Source organism: Elgaria multicarinata, chromosome 2 (genome assembly GCF_023053635.1).
Source record: "Elgaria multicarinata webbii isolate HBS135686 ecotype San Diego chromosome 2, rElgMul1.1.pri, whole genome shotgun sequence".
NCBI classification, from domain to species: Eukaryota; Metazoa; Chordata; class Lepidosauria; order Squamata; family Anguidae; genus Elgaria; species Elgaria multicarinata.
The window spans coordinates 137,637,444-137,653,074 of record NC_086172.1 but is presented as its reverse complement, the minus strand read 5'-3'; positions in this window follow the sequence as shown (position 1 = coordinate 137,653,074).

The window sequence follows — 15,631 nt, the reverse complement described above, 5'->3', positions numbered from 1 at the left end:
CAAAGTGATTCTTTTCTATCAGGTCCAGTTCATAATGCATGTTTAAATTATTGATTCTGATTCTGATTTTGGGAGTAAAAAATGTAAGCCATCTTGAGAACCCAATTGAAAGATGAGATATAAAGTACATACATACCATTCTGCCACTTGCCCTGAAATCCTCTTGGTTTGAATATGGACAGTGAAAGACAGTGTTTCTGTACTCATTGAATTAATATTCCAGAAGGTAAGGGACAACATCAACTAACAAACAAAAGAAGAATAAGTGTCAGAACTTCTGAAATTGCCCAAACTAATTTTGAGTCTATGAGTTGTGAATCTTCTTTGAGGACGGGCCAGCTCACAGTTCCTGTCCTTCACATGACAGTTTGTCATTAATTTGTGCTATTTGATTCTCCTCCACTCGACTAAATTTTCCGGTCTTATCTTTTGGATGAGAAGAACCCAAACATTCAAACATTTTAATTAAAACAATTCCCTACAGTTAAATGCATCGGCAAATTTGTGCACCTCCTTAATTTTAGCCTAAATGTTGCAACAGATGCTGATCTTCCAGTCTCAATAGGGAGCAGATTCTACAATTGGGAGAGCATAATTACAGCAAGCACCAGCTCCTGCTGTCTCAAAGTTATACTTAGGGCACACTAAATAGTCTGCCAGTTTCAGTCTTCAATGGATGGCTGGGGCCTTTGGTGATAAAAGATCAGTGAAGAGTGCATTATGGCACTATACAGAACCCTAACAGCGTTGTAAAATTCATAATCCAAGCAGACATATGCCAGCCTTGTACACTGAAGAACAATTAAAGCAAATACAATAAGATTAGTAAGCAAATGTAACACAACAAATGTGTGTTGGAAGTAGAACTGGGGTTCGAAGCCCACACAGGAAGGATACATACACCCAACAGGAGCTTGACGTTAATTTTGAAAAATGGAATGATTTTCTCTTTAGCAAAATCAAGGATCCGTTAAAGTTCACTGTAACACAAATATGATTTAATAATAATAATAATAATAATAATAATAATAATAATAATGGCTTTGAGAGTTTTCTTCTTCAGCCACTTCTTCGGAAATGATAAAAATATTGAGTTGTTCTTCTACAGTGACAAAAATGCATAATTGAATAATCACATATGCAGCTGAGTTCTACCATTCAACATAGAAGCAGAAATTCTTAGCTCTTCACTTGATAAAAGAGCCTTCGGTCAGGGGTGGGACACCAGTTGGATACAACCCAATGAAGTGTTTCTAGGCTCAGATATAAGTGATGTTATTAACCAGTCTAAAAAAAGACCTAAAGGCTGTCTGAACGACTGCCTACCCACATGCAAACTTCCCTGTTTGCTTTGATCATCATGACAGGTGCCCCGACTATCAGTGTTTAAGTGGATGGCTCCTGGAGACAGAGACTGTCATTAGATGGGGGAAAATCACATTTCCCTACCATCGTCTTTCTGTCCCACAATAGGGATGAAATACTTCCTCCTTCTTCACATGGGGAAGAAAGAGGAAGCAAACAATGACCACATGACCCATTCAGTGGCCATTTTTAACCCGCTGCTTCTCCTGCACACAGCAGGAACTGGTGGCACATATCACTACAGCCAAAAGAGTCAGATTTTCTGGGGGTTTTGTGATGGGGAAATGAGCAGAAGAAGCAGGAGATGTGCAGGAGGAGGACAGAGTTGTGAAAAAGGACCTGCCATGCTCTAAAGCACTCATCTGATGACACTGTGAGGAATTTTATTTTTAATGTTGTGGCCAGTTGCGGAAAACCCATCCCAGAGCAGTGCTCCTAATGCTTAAGCTAGAGGTACAGAACCTCAGACAGAGGGGCCAAGTCTGGTCCTCCTGGGGGTCCTAATTCTCCCCACTAGGATTTCCCAGGTATCCATGCCTTCTTTCCCTGAACACATTCTCTTTCTCCCATTCACCAATCATTTGGTGATTTCCCAGCTTTTGTGCAGGTTTTTCCCCATTCTAAAAGGTTGAAATGTTCTTACACAAGAAAAGCCCTGTTGGATCAGACTATCTAGTCCAGCGTCCCTCTAGTCTAGCACTCTGTTCACGCAAAGGCCAACCAGCTTTCAACCAAGAACCTACAAGTGCTACACCACCCTCCCACCCATGTTTCCCAGCAACTGATGTACATATGCTTACTGCCTCTTGATACTGGAGGTAGCACATAGCCATCATGGTTAGTAGCCATTAGGAGTTTTATCCCCCAGGAATGTATCCACTCCCCTTTTAAAGCTATCCAAATTAGTGGCAATCACTACATCATGTGAATTCCATAGTATAACTACATGCTGTGTGAAGAAATACTTCCTTTTATCCATCCTGAATCTCCCACCATTCAGCTTCATGGGATGACCCCAGGTTCTAGTATTATGGGAGAGGGAGGAAAATCTCACCCTGTCCACATTCTCCACACCATGCATAATTTTGTACACCTCTCTCAGGTCTCCCCTTAGCCTCCTTTTTTCCAAGCTAAACAATCTCAGCTGTTTTTAGTAGCCCTTTTCTGCACTTTTTCCAGACTTATAATATCTTTTTTTAGGTGTGGTGACCAAAACCATACAGAGTATTCAAAGTGTGGTCGCACCATGAATTTGTGTAAAAACAGTATTGGCAGCTTTATTTCCAATTCCTTTCCTAATTATGGTTAACCTAGAGTTTGCCTTCTTCACAGCAGCCAAGCAGTGGGATGACATAGCATATTATTCATTTTAATTACTGTTTATTTGAAGTTTTGATTCTTGTATAAATCATTCAAAGGATTTTATTCCTTATGTAAACTGCCCTGGACAACTGGTTGGAAAGGCTGGGTATACATTTATTAAATAAAACAAATAGATACTAACCCATACCATATGTTTGGTGGGGTTAGGGTAATTTCCAATGCCTTAAACAAATGTCTTTATCTGTTCTTAACAGTGACAAACTACAGCTAGAGAGAATTGCCAACTCTCCTGGTGTGAAGGTGGGCCTACAAGTTATCAGAAACAATGAAATGCTACCAAAATAGCAACCTCGTGTTACTGTCAGTAAGGGTTACATGACAGAAATATTTTTAAGTGAAATTATGCCTTTATTAGACAAACTAGTTGGTTTTTTAATTAAGCTTTCAAAACTTAGATTTTTCATCTAATATAGGACAAAGAAAAAGTAAGTAAGTTTACTAGAAAAAGTAAGTTTTCCCCCCAAAAAACCCCACCCTGTTATTATAGCCACAAACATTGTAGCTTTGGGGATCCCCAGGAGTCATGGGTCAGGATGCATAGATGTTGACACTCTGGGCTTCCAGTAATAACACATATATTCCCAAGGACCAAAGAGGTCAACAGTGTCATCTATAACCAATAGATACATCTACACATTTATTCCAGGCACACAATTTTCTATTATCTAGAAACCTGCCCCAGATTCAGACATCTATCTTCACAGTAATACTAATATTTATACTAACAATTTTGTTTCAAATGACTTTTGTTTCAAATGAAAGGCTATATAATATTTCCCAACAAATCAGACTTTGTTTTGCATCAATTAAAAAAGACATACCTAAGACAAATCCATATCATCTAACCATATTGGCTCATATCACTCCCCTTCAATAGAAAAACAAAACAAAACACTGTTATAGAAAATGGCTTCCAGCAGAAGTCATTTTCTTAAGAAACCTCTTTAGAGATATCCCTGTTCCTAACATAATTTTTGTTCACAAGAGTGATCTTGAAAATCAAAATTCAGATTAGTTCAGTCAGCTTTTTCTATCAATTTAATATGGAAGCAGTATCATAAAATATACAAGAAAAATAAAATAAAAAAGAAGATTGAAATAAAAGGAGCCACTGAGAATAAGGAGAATAGCAGAGTGTGACAGATAATCTATGGCAAGTGAAAACAAACTAAGAAATTCCTTTCATGATTTCTTGATGTGCCAAATCAGATTCTATTAGCTGCCTTTCCCTCTCTAGCAAGCTCTGCTTGGTCAAAAAAGGTGACAGAGGTTTATCTAAAAAGCATGCCCATATCATTGGGGTGGGTGAAGGCAGCTAATTGAATAGAAGTTCATAGTACATGTGTGGCACAGTTAGAAAATGAATTTCTTGCTGAGCTGGATCAAAATGACAATAAACATTTTGCAGCCATTTCACTCATGCGAAATGGGTTAAGTAGGAAGGGGGCAGGGAATGCCATACAGTGGAGGCTATGAATCCATTCTGAGTTTCAATCAAAACCAACCAGATTGCTGAAGGAGATACCCAAGGTACTGAATCCACTTTGGGGATAGGGCTGGTTCTGACTGAAACTCAAAATGGATTCACAGCCATACCAAAATCTGAGCCATCAGTCTCCACTGATGCCAGTGAGAAGCAATTGAGTGGGAAGGAAGTCCCATGCCCTTACTGGCTCACAATATAAGGTGGGCGTGGAGAGAGAGAACTATCAGAACTGGCTAAGATTGCCCAGCATACATGTTGTCATTGACATCAACAACCAGCACTGGGCATTCCTTGAGAGTCAGCAGGTTTAGTATTGACTCCATCAATCTTCTATCTCCATTGCTGCACTGAATTTCCCACCAGTAATGGCATGTCTTTGTAAACCACCCAGAGAGCTTTGGCTGTGGGGAGGTATATAAATGTAAATAATAATAATAATAATAATAATAATAATAATAATAATAATAATAATAATAATAATGTGGAAGGATCCAATGGTGTGCACTATTGACATTGCACTAGCATAAACCAAAGTAGGAAAAGATGGATATTGCTTTCACTAAACCAGAAACTCTGGCCATGTTCAACAGCAAATCACAGTGTTGTTGTTTTTCCAATTGTGTTAGTTACACTGTGCAAGTGTTACTTTACGCTAGTACTAGCACTGGCATACCATCGGATGCTAACTTTCATCCTTTCCCCTTTGGTCATTGCTCAGGAGAGAAGGACTTTTCTTCCCCTGACCTGATGTATTAACAGTCCATTACTACTGAGAGGAGTTAATGGATGCAGCAACTCCCTGTATAATTGATGTGCTACTTATGTTTTCTTAAGTCTTTTTCTATTCTCTGACTAGGAGCAAATCATCCTCATTTAACCCAAGATGTTGGATGTATCACTTGACTTTGAGTATCCAGGGGAAATTTTCAAAATATGTTTATGGTTCGTCTTCCCCAGTGATCACAGAAAATCAAACAAATTGGAAGCATATTCCCAACAGCCTAGTCTGACCAATGCAACAAACTGGCCCGGATCCTTCTCGACCTTTTCCTATTGCCTCCATTACCTATTTACAGAACATGAGGATGAGGAGCAGCTGGTGACAATATTGATGAGCGGACAGACTCACTGAGGGAGGGAGGTGTCTTGCCCAATGGCCGTGCGAAAGCTTGAACCAGCACTAAGTAGAAGGCTCACCTTGGGAAGACTTTTTCTCTGGTCTTCACAGAGTTACGTCCAGCTGATCCATTGTTAACTGAGGCAAAAGCCTGGATCCATCTGTGCTTCCTCAGCATCCAGGGAAGACAGCATGCCTTGAAGGCAATGAGCAGAGTAGACTCCAACAGAGGCCCTGCTAGGTCAAGGCTGGTACAATTGCTGGAGCCATTTCAATTTCCCTCCACTGGGGGAAATTACTGCTTGAAAGGTATAGCAGCCAAGAAAGGCTTTGTATGAATTGGTCATATTATTATCATCATTATTACTATTTACATTTCATGCTGTCTCACTGGCCAGTGCACAATTAAAATCATAAAATTCAACAAGTATCAGATAAATTTAAAATGTTAAAAGTTAAAAAGGCAATATAAAACCATCTAAGTTAAAGGGAAAGCCTGCATGGAAAAAGGTATGTTTTCAGGAGATGTTTAAAAGATGTTATGTTTTCCACCTCCCAAGCCACACGAAGGAGGGTTTTCCAGAGGGTGGGGGCCACCACAGAGAAGGCCTGCTGCCGAGGTTCTTCATGGCGACATTCCATTTGTTTCGGAATGGCCAGCAAGGCTTTCTTTGATGATCTTAAATGTCGCCCTTCTATACATGCAAAGTATGACCAGTTGCCCACCCACCATTTTATCCTCAGTAAGGTAGGTTAGTCTGAGTGAGTGACAGGCCAAAAGTCGTCCAGTGGGGATTTGGATTCTCCCCAGTTCTAGTCCAGCACTCTTAATGACTGGGCCAGTACTTCCGTGTGTGTGTGAATAAACCTGGACAAAAACTGAAACTTAGGGCTGCCTTGAAGTTGTTGGGGGCGGGGGGTTTGACCAAAATTTGGCAAGGTTGGTCATTTAACAATACAAATCTTTGAAAACCTAACTTTGTTCTTTTGTTAATGTATTCTACTTTCAAGAAACGACAATGTTTTGAATTTCCTTGATCCAATTAAATATTTTAAAGTATATTTCAGTATTTCAAATATTCCAAACTGTTTAATTGGACAGCTGTGTTATGGAAAATTGTAAAAAGGATACCTTGTTAATAAAGTCATAGCACATCCCACATTAAATGACAATGAAACAAGTTTTAATAAAGTTTGCCTAGCTCATATTTCTGAAGCTTCGGTATCTGGAGAAGGAGGCAAATATTCTAAAGTTGATTTTATTCTCATTCCTCAAACAGCAGGCTATTAGCGACAAACCCAAGTTAAGCTTCTCCACCATTCCTTTTTTGCACAGTTAATTATTTTATGCTACTCTAAGACAGTACTTGTCATATACTCTTGGTCACCTGGATGATAAAAGTTTTTCAGTATGAATCTGTAAGCAGTGTTCCTTTCAACTATTTATATATGTAAAGTCAGCATTGTAGCTTGGTATAAAGAGTCAACATAAAATAGATGAGGCCTCCACAGATCAACCAACATACTGCAAAAGTGCTGCATCTCTCCATTAATATTATTTTTATAGCCACTGAAAAGGCAGACACGGTTCCTTTCATGGCTCTCTTGTTAGCACAATACTCCCACGTAGTACCCAATTATGAAGAATCCTTATCCACATTTACATTGCTCTCCAAGTAAGAAAACAGAGTAATTAAGAAGCTTCTGGGGTGATTAAATATGAATGCTAGATCAAGTCTTGGTTATGCAAGCAAGAGCATGAGGACTATTCTCAGTTCTGCCTCCTTGGCCTTAGCTAGACCTACCTGTTAGTCCGTGACGGAGGGGTGAAGATCTCACGATGGCTTTATCATGAGATTCCCCCCTCTGCATACACATGGTGCGCGACGACCTCAGAGGGAGAGGCGGCGTGTCCGTCATTTTAAAAATTTTCTTAAAGGGGAAGATGTGCACAAGTGCTGGTGCAAAAAAGGTAAGTATTTTTTTAAAAAATAATTACTTTCCCTGTTCACCCCACCCTCAACGAGCACCATGCTCTTAAGGAGCTTTGCGCCCTGTGCGCAGGTCCCAGCTCCTCACGAGAAACAGCAAGGAGCCGGGACAAGCTGCAGCACCTGGCCACACGTTCTGCGGTCTCAGGCTCAGTCCAAGACCACGGAAAAACCAGGCCTAAAGGGTAGGGTGAGATCCCAGGGCAAGGGAGGGATCATCCCTCCCTGATTTCAGGATCCTCTGTGCATCATGTGAATGCACAGGGATGATCCCGTGGATCACCCCAGGATTTTGCCTCATCTAGCTATGGCCCTTATCATCTGTGCCCAAAGAACAGCACCAGCAAAACACTCTGCTGAGCTCAAAGGGCACTTTCACCACATCTGCTCTAGTTACCTGCTCCTTGGATAAAACCAACTAGACCAGAACAGTTATGTGTAGCTAACTCAAACTGATTTTGTGATATGCACTGTTTTGCTAAGTTCTTGCTATGTTCAGGGAACAATTTCTAAATCAGGTTGTCTGCCTTAGCATCTGCCTTGGGCTCCTTGCACATTGTAGAGAGAGGGATGAACAACTTGTAGCCCTCTAGATATTTTGGCCTACAACTCCCATGAGCCATACGCAGAACAACCAATGGTGAGAGTTGCAGGCTCAACTATCTGGAGGGCCACAAGCTGCCCACCCCATTGTAGAGGATTCTGAGGCATATAGTCCACATACTCTGTATGTTCTGTGTTTTAGAATTTTACATTTTGTATACTCGTTTTATCTTTTCTTTTTTTTTAGAATTTCTGTAAACCGCCCAGAGAGCCCTGGCTATGGGGGCGGGATATAGGTGTAATAAATAAAATAAGTAAATAAATAAATACTCAGTTGCCACTCTTGATTTCAACTCTTGAAATCAAAAATCCAAGATGCCTGGAAGCAGAGCCTTCTTGAGGATACAGCTCAGTGGTTTTTGGTGGCACCCAGCATGGGGTATTTACTGCTGAAAACTTTGTAAAATTTGGCCCCATGGGGGATTAAACTAACTTAACATTGACCCTGTTCAGATGACACACTAAGCCATGGTGGTTAAGCATTTTGGGCTAAACATTATGGCGTACTGTATTATGTGAAACATGACTACGCATGTCTTGTGAACCATTTCTAACCATGGTGGCTACATAACCGTGGTTTAAACACACTTATTAACCATTAGCTGCAAAAGGTTTAGTGGCCTAACCATGGCTTAGCATGTTGTCTGAACATATCCATTGTATAACTCTTACAACAACTGCTTTTCAAATGGCTTTTGCCCTAGGTGTCAGTTTTTTCCTGCCATTTCCCAGAACTGTTTTCCCAATCACTAATTCCATCATTTCTTCTTCTTTCTTTTCTAACAAATGCTCAGTTGAGTAACTTCCCAACTAAGCACTAGTTAAAATAGAAAAAGAGAAATGATGGGAATTAGTGATTGGGGAAGCAGTTCTGCCAGTACTTCGGTGAGCATTTTAGCACCAAATATAGCACCAAATTCTGTAGAACTGAATATATTTGGTATTTCTTTCTTTCACATTATGAAAGATAGGCGCTTCTGATAGTAGTTCATTGTACTGCTTGAATGCTAGGGAGGCCAGATGTAAATGAGGACAGGGCTCCAGACCTTCAATTTTCTCTTGGATTCCCCTTTGGTATATATCTAGATCTGGGAAAGCTACCAAATGGTAATTTGGTAAATCTGTATCTGCTAAAAGATGGACACAGAACCAGCTGAATTTGCAAACATGTACTATTGGCATAAAGGACTGTAACGGCCAAATTACATGTTACCTTTGCCGCATTGTTCTGGCCTTGGCAGGAATGTTACTCTTTACAAAATGCCAGTTTAAGTGGCACTGATGGATTGGGACTCTAGCATCGGGGTGGGGTTGGGGGGTGGAGGGGAGTTTTAACCATTTGTTCCCTGCTGTGGTTCAGATTTAAATTCCCCTTCCTCCACACCAGCAATTTCATTCTCTAAAACTGGATTCATCTAAACAAATGACTCCTTTTTAGTAATACAAATTGTAGGTGACTCTGATTCATATTGGGACCACACACAGGAGCAAAGTGTTAAAGCCCCCCACCCCAATAAAGGTCCCCACATGGGCAGTCTGAAACAACAACAACAACAATCCTGCAGTCAGGGCAAGAACTATGCAACAATGGTAATATGTAATTTCGCCCTAAAGAATTCTTTGTCTACTAATTGTCTGGTGATTTATACTGGAATATCCATCTGTAAACATTTTCTTCCAATTACCCTGTTCTTACTCCAGACATACTGGTTACTCTCAAGTTTGTCTATAAACTCCACCCCCACCCCACCCCACACACACAAAACAAAACTATTGGATTGACTCTTGTATGATGAAATCCTTCTATCTTATCTCTTTTAGTGTTTCCATAGAATGCTCTCCCTTTTGAATTATATTCCTTATTACCACTATGACTGGCATTAGGCCAAATAAACTCCCTCAGATTCACCATTTGTTCCTTGCATGAGTGTAGAGGGAATTCTTCGGTGATGTTCTGCAGACGGATGAAGAAAAGATATGGAGGAATGATTTGGAACAGGGCCAACTGAAGACTTCCAAGGAGTATGAATTACAGACATTGTCTGTGGATTTATTTTTATGGAGTGCTGCTCTTATAAGTAACCTAGGCCTTGAAACACATATTTGGAGTTTGTGTCAGTCAGCATCCCATTGATCTTCTATGTCTGCTTTTAGTAAATTAACATTTTGCTGAACAATTCTCTTTCTTTCCTTATTTATTTTTTTCCTCCCTCCCTTCCTTTCTCTCTTGAGTGTTTCCACTAGAAACCACCTTTCAGCCCTAACAAGGGTTGAAATTAAAACAACAATCCAGATGAAGAATAGAGCTATTTTAAAACAAAGGCAGCTGGGTCAAAATCATTTGTCTCTCATATTAAAAAAAATATTATTATTTGAATAGAATAAAAATGTTTCTATTGCCCACCTGAAACTACAGTAAGTAGAATGTCAGTCCAAACTTTCTTGGAAGAGAATTGTGCAGTCAAGGTGCTGCCTCAGAAAGGCCCTGTCCTGCATTCTGTCAAACTTACCTCTTTTGGTTATACAGTAGGGTGTCCAAAGAAAATTGTAAGATATTGGCAAGTTCAGGGAAGGATGTGGTCTTTCAGATATTCTAATCTAGCCCCTTTATAGGTAAGCACGAGCCCCTTGACTGTGGGCCCAGAAACAACTCAGTGGCAAAGAGCACCTTTTATCAGCTTAGGTTGATATACCAACTACACCCTTATCTGGACAGAGATAGCCTAGCTACAGTTATCCATGCTCTGATAACCTCTCGTTTGGATTACTGCAATGCGTTATACGTGGGGCTGCCTTTGAAAACGGTCCGGAAGCTTCAGCTGGTACAAAACAGGGCAGCCCATTTACTAACAGGGACTGGCCGGCAAGATCACATTACGCCAGTCCTTTTCCAGCTTCATTGGCTGCCAGTCCAGGTCCGGGCCGGATTCAAAGTGCTGGTATTGACATTTAAAGCCCTAAACGGTTTGGGGCCTGGTTATTTGAAGGAACGCCTCCTCCCATATGTACCTGCCCAGACCTTAAGATCATCTACAGGAGCCCTTCTCCGTGATCCCCTGCCAAAGGAAGTGAGGCAGGTGGCTACTAGAAGGAGGGCTTTCTCCACTGTGGCACTTCGGTTGTGGAATGAGCTCCCCAGAGAGGTCCGCCTGGCGCCTACACTGTACTGCTTTTGTCGCCAGCTGAAGACCTTTTTATTCACTCAGTATTTTAACACTTAATTTTAACTTAAATTTAAATTTTACTGTTCTAACTCTGTATTTTAATCTTATATCAATTTTGCTGCGTGGTTTTATCCTGGTTGTGCTTTTTATACTGTATTTTGTATTTGTGCTTTTAACCTGTTGGTTGTTTTATTGTGGTTTTAATTTTTGTGAACCGCCCAGAGAGCTTCGGCTATTGGGCGGTATAAAAATGTAATAAATAAATAAATAAAAAAAACCCTCTGCCCATTTAATAAGGAGGAAGGCCCATTGAGCTCAATGGAACCTCCTTCTAAATTAACATGCTCAGGATTATTCTGCACAAGTCCTTTTATACAGACTTCCCCAACCTGGTACCTTCCAGGTGTTTTGGAATACAACCCCCCCCCCCCATCATCCCCGGCTATTGGCCATGCTGGTTGATGCGGTTGCAGTCCAAAACATCTGGAGGCCACCAGATGGAAGAAGGTTTGTGTAAATGATCCATATTGTTCCTGCTGTCGTATCCCTCCCAACTGCTTTGTAACCATCCTCTACTGTGCACATATCCACCCATGTTCCAGGGTTAAATTCTCCTCTCTCACGAACCTGGATCTCAGTTATTTTTTTTTATTATTATTTTTACTTTAAGCCACATGCTCTTCTAGATTGCTTTCACACCTTCTCAAAATCAGAATGTCCTGACTCTATAAGTCAGGTTTCCATGTTCCTGTATGGCCAATGTGGTTAACCTGTGGCCCTCCAGATGTTTTGGCTTACATCTCCCATCAGCCCTAGCCAGCATAGCCAAAGATGAGGAATCTGGAGAAATGTTTGCCAAAACATCTGGAGGGGCACAAGTTGCTCATCCTGCATATGTGTTTGCACTTTCTCCTTTTTTCTGAGTTCTAGTGAAGACCTGGTGCCTTGTAGAATCATAGGCCATAGCTAGACCTAAGGTTTATCCCGGGATCATCCCAGGGTCATCCCTGTTCATGTAAATGACACACAGGATATCCCGGGTGCAGGCAGGGACGACCCCAGGATGATCCCGGGATAAACTTTAGGTTTAGCTAAGGCCACAGAAACATAGAGTTGGAAGGGGCCTATAAGGCCAAATTCAACCCACTGCTCAATGCAGGAATCCACCTTAAAGCATCCCTGACAGATGGCTGTCCAGCTGCCTCTTGAATGCCTTGAGTGTGGGAGAGCCCATTACTTCCCTAGGTAAATGGTTCCATTGTTGTACTGCTCTAACAGTCAGGACTTTTTCCTGATGTTCAGCTGGAATTTGGCTTCCTGTAACTTGAACCCATTATTCAATGTCCTGCACTCTGGGATGATCAAGAAGAGATCCTCGCCCTCCTCTGTGTGACAACCTTTCAAGAAATTAAAGAGCGCTATCATGCCTCCCCTTAGTTATCTCTTCTCAAGGCTAAACATGCCCAGTTCTTTCAGTCTCTCCTCATAGGGCTTTCTTTCATCCTCATTGCCCTCATCTGAAACCTCCAGCTTGTCTGCATCCTTCTTGAAGTGTGGTGCTCAGAATTGAATGCAGTACTCAAGATGATGCCTAACTAGTGCTGAATAGAGGGGAACCAGTACCTCACGCAATTTGGAAGCTATACTTCTATTAATGCAGCCCAAAATAGCATTTTCTTTTTTTGCAGCCACATCACACTGTTGGCTCATATTCAGCTTGTGATCTACAACAATTCCAAGATCCTTCTCACTTGTAGTATTGCTGAGCCAAGTATCCCCCATCTTGTAACTGTGCATTTCTTTTTCCTAGGTGTATCTCTATTAAATTTCATTCTGTTGTTTTCAGTCCAGCACTCCAGCCTATTAAGATCACTTTGAACTTTGGGCTCATCTACGCCAAGTAGGATATTCCACTATGAAAGCAGTATGAAAGCAGTATATAAGAGGCAGGAGTATTGAAGTGCACTGACAACTCTTGGGGCCCATTGACACATACCATATACCGCTTTCATACCACTTTCATAATGTTATATCCTGCTTGGTGTAGATGAGTCATGGCTCCCAACAGTTGTCACTGCACTTCAGTACCACTGTAAAGCAGTAGTGTGGCTCCTGCCTTTTATATACCACTTTCATAGTGGCATATCCTGCTTTGTGTAGATGAGCCCTTTGTTTCTGTCTTCCAGTATATTAGCTAGCCCAACCAATTTTGTGTCATCTACGAATTTGATAAGCATTCGTTGCACCTCCTGTACAATATTTCTTATTGCACAGTATAGCCCAGGTTTATTAATGAATCAAAGCTTGATTTTTTTTTCTTATCTGCCTTGCTATTGCACTGAATAGTATTCAGTCTCTCCTCTCTCTCTCTCTTGTGTGTGTGACTGAAATAGTGCTGACTTCTGTCTCTTGCTTTTCTTATCTGCTTCACTTGTAATGCAATATAACTCAAATCCTTGTTTCCACTTTTTTTTTGGTTCTCCGCAGCATTTTCTTCCTTTCCTGAAGGCCATAGCTGTCCATTTTTGCTTGACTGATTTATTTTCAGACAATTCCCTTTTCAATGCCATGAATTATTTGCTGTTGAAAACTTTATAAAATGATCCTATGCGAGACTGATGGGTGGAGCCAACAAACTTTACTTAAAACTGCGTAACTTGGGCTACAACATCTGGACTTGAAATGGTTGCTACCTTAGGTTTCAGTTCTCTGCTTGGTGTTCCCCAGAAATGATCCCCTTCATGCACCTACTCATGGATAGTTCATACTGTCATTAGAAAACATGAAAACCATCTCTTTACCTAAAATGACACTGTGTGGTGACTCCATACACTGGGGTTACTCCCAGAAAGATAGACGAAGGTCAGAATTCCAGAAGGGGAGCTTGGAACTGCTGGAATGTCCATTGCTAGCAATGTAACTGAGCTTCTTTAACATGAAGCCATCAGTCCATGTGGCTTCTATGCTTAATGTATAGGAGGGTGTGGAGGGACCGCAAAGGGTGGGTCCCCTGTTGTTCGCTGAGTGGTGGTCAAAGACTCTCAAGACACAATTTCTCTCTCTTTAGAAAAGGCTTATTATGAGCAGCCCGCAGTGCTGCAAGGTGGCAACCCTTAGAGGATCTGAAGGACTGCCCACTAATTTCAGGAAAGGCTAACATATTTATAGGGTCAGTTCCCCTTAGAGACAATGGCGGAACCTTCCCGCCAATCATAATACAGTTTTGCAATACAGCAACCAATGATAGACAAGGCACATATGCATGTGCAGAGTGCAAATAGTTCTAAGACTAGGTAACAATACATAGATGGGTATTGCAATCATTTAAGCAACCAGACTTCCCATCTGTTTCCTTTTTGTGGTTAGCTTGCTTTGAACATCTCCCATTCCTCCCTCTAACTGCTTCTGTTGAGACACAATTCTGTGACATGTATTTCAACAAAGACCGTTAGTTGTGAAAGTGGTTGCAGTCTTAATATATGTTAGTTACACTGAAAGCATGAATCTTGTGATTTATAATGAAAAGGCCAAAGCAGTTTATTTTCTTATACCTGTGGATATAGGTAGAAGACCACCCATCTTGATTTCCTCGACAAGGGAGGGTCGAGAATTTCATTTGGTTCCTTTTTTGATGTGTACAAATTCACAAATGTCTTCATAAACAGGATGGAAAAAGCAAAACTGGCATATGCGTGCATCCAAACAGAGAGCTTTAAGCCCATAGCTCTTAAAAGTCTGGGTTTCAATCTGTATGTTCACAGCCTTGGATTAGGGCTCTTATCTTCTGACAGGTCCTTTTCTTCTGACAGCTAGGAGGCAGACAGATACAACTTTGTCCCTTCAATGCTGGAAATAACTGAAACGGGGAATTCAGAACCAGCCCCCATCAGCTGATAGCACTTACAACAGGTGGAGGTCCACCTGGATGATGAAGCAATTGTTAGTTTATTATTGATCTGAATTTACCCATCTTTCAGATTTCTTCATAAAGGAGTCAGGAAGTTCTGGAGATTAAAGCATTTTGAATGTGGCACAAAGCAAAACTGACAGATGCATCCATGTGGGAATCTACACTGATGTTATTCTAACGTTTTGAATGGGTTACTGTGACGCACAGCGTCATGTGACCCTGGGTCTCCAACGCTGTAAATGAGTTGTACTTACAGGTTCTATTTCTTAGTTCCAGTGTGGCTACAGATTCATGTGCCTCCTTCTACTGGTAATTTTCCTCTTCCTCTTCTCTGAGCAGAGCTGCTGGGTTTGCTCCGCCCACTTCCTGTTCTCCTTCCTTCGCCCAGTTTGCTATCTTATCTGCTACAGCAGATAAATCACACCAGCGTTATACTGTGCAATCACTGACAATTGCATGCAAAGGACTCAGAAGTTTTCCACCTTAGAATCTGCTTTGATTGTGAAGTAGTCCCATGCATCCTGCCTTAATTGTGCTCCTTTTGCAAAAGATTCAGCAACCAGCTGTGGGCTCAGGAGCAGGATTTTAAACAAATGCTTACATCTGCATAAG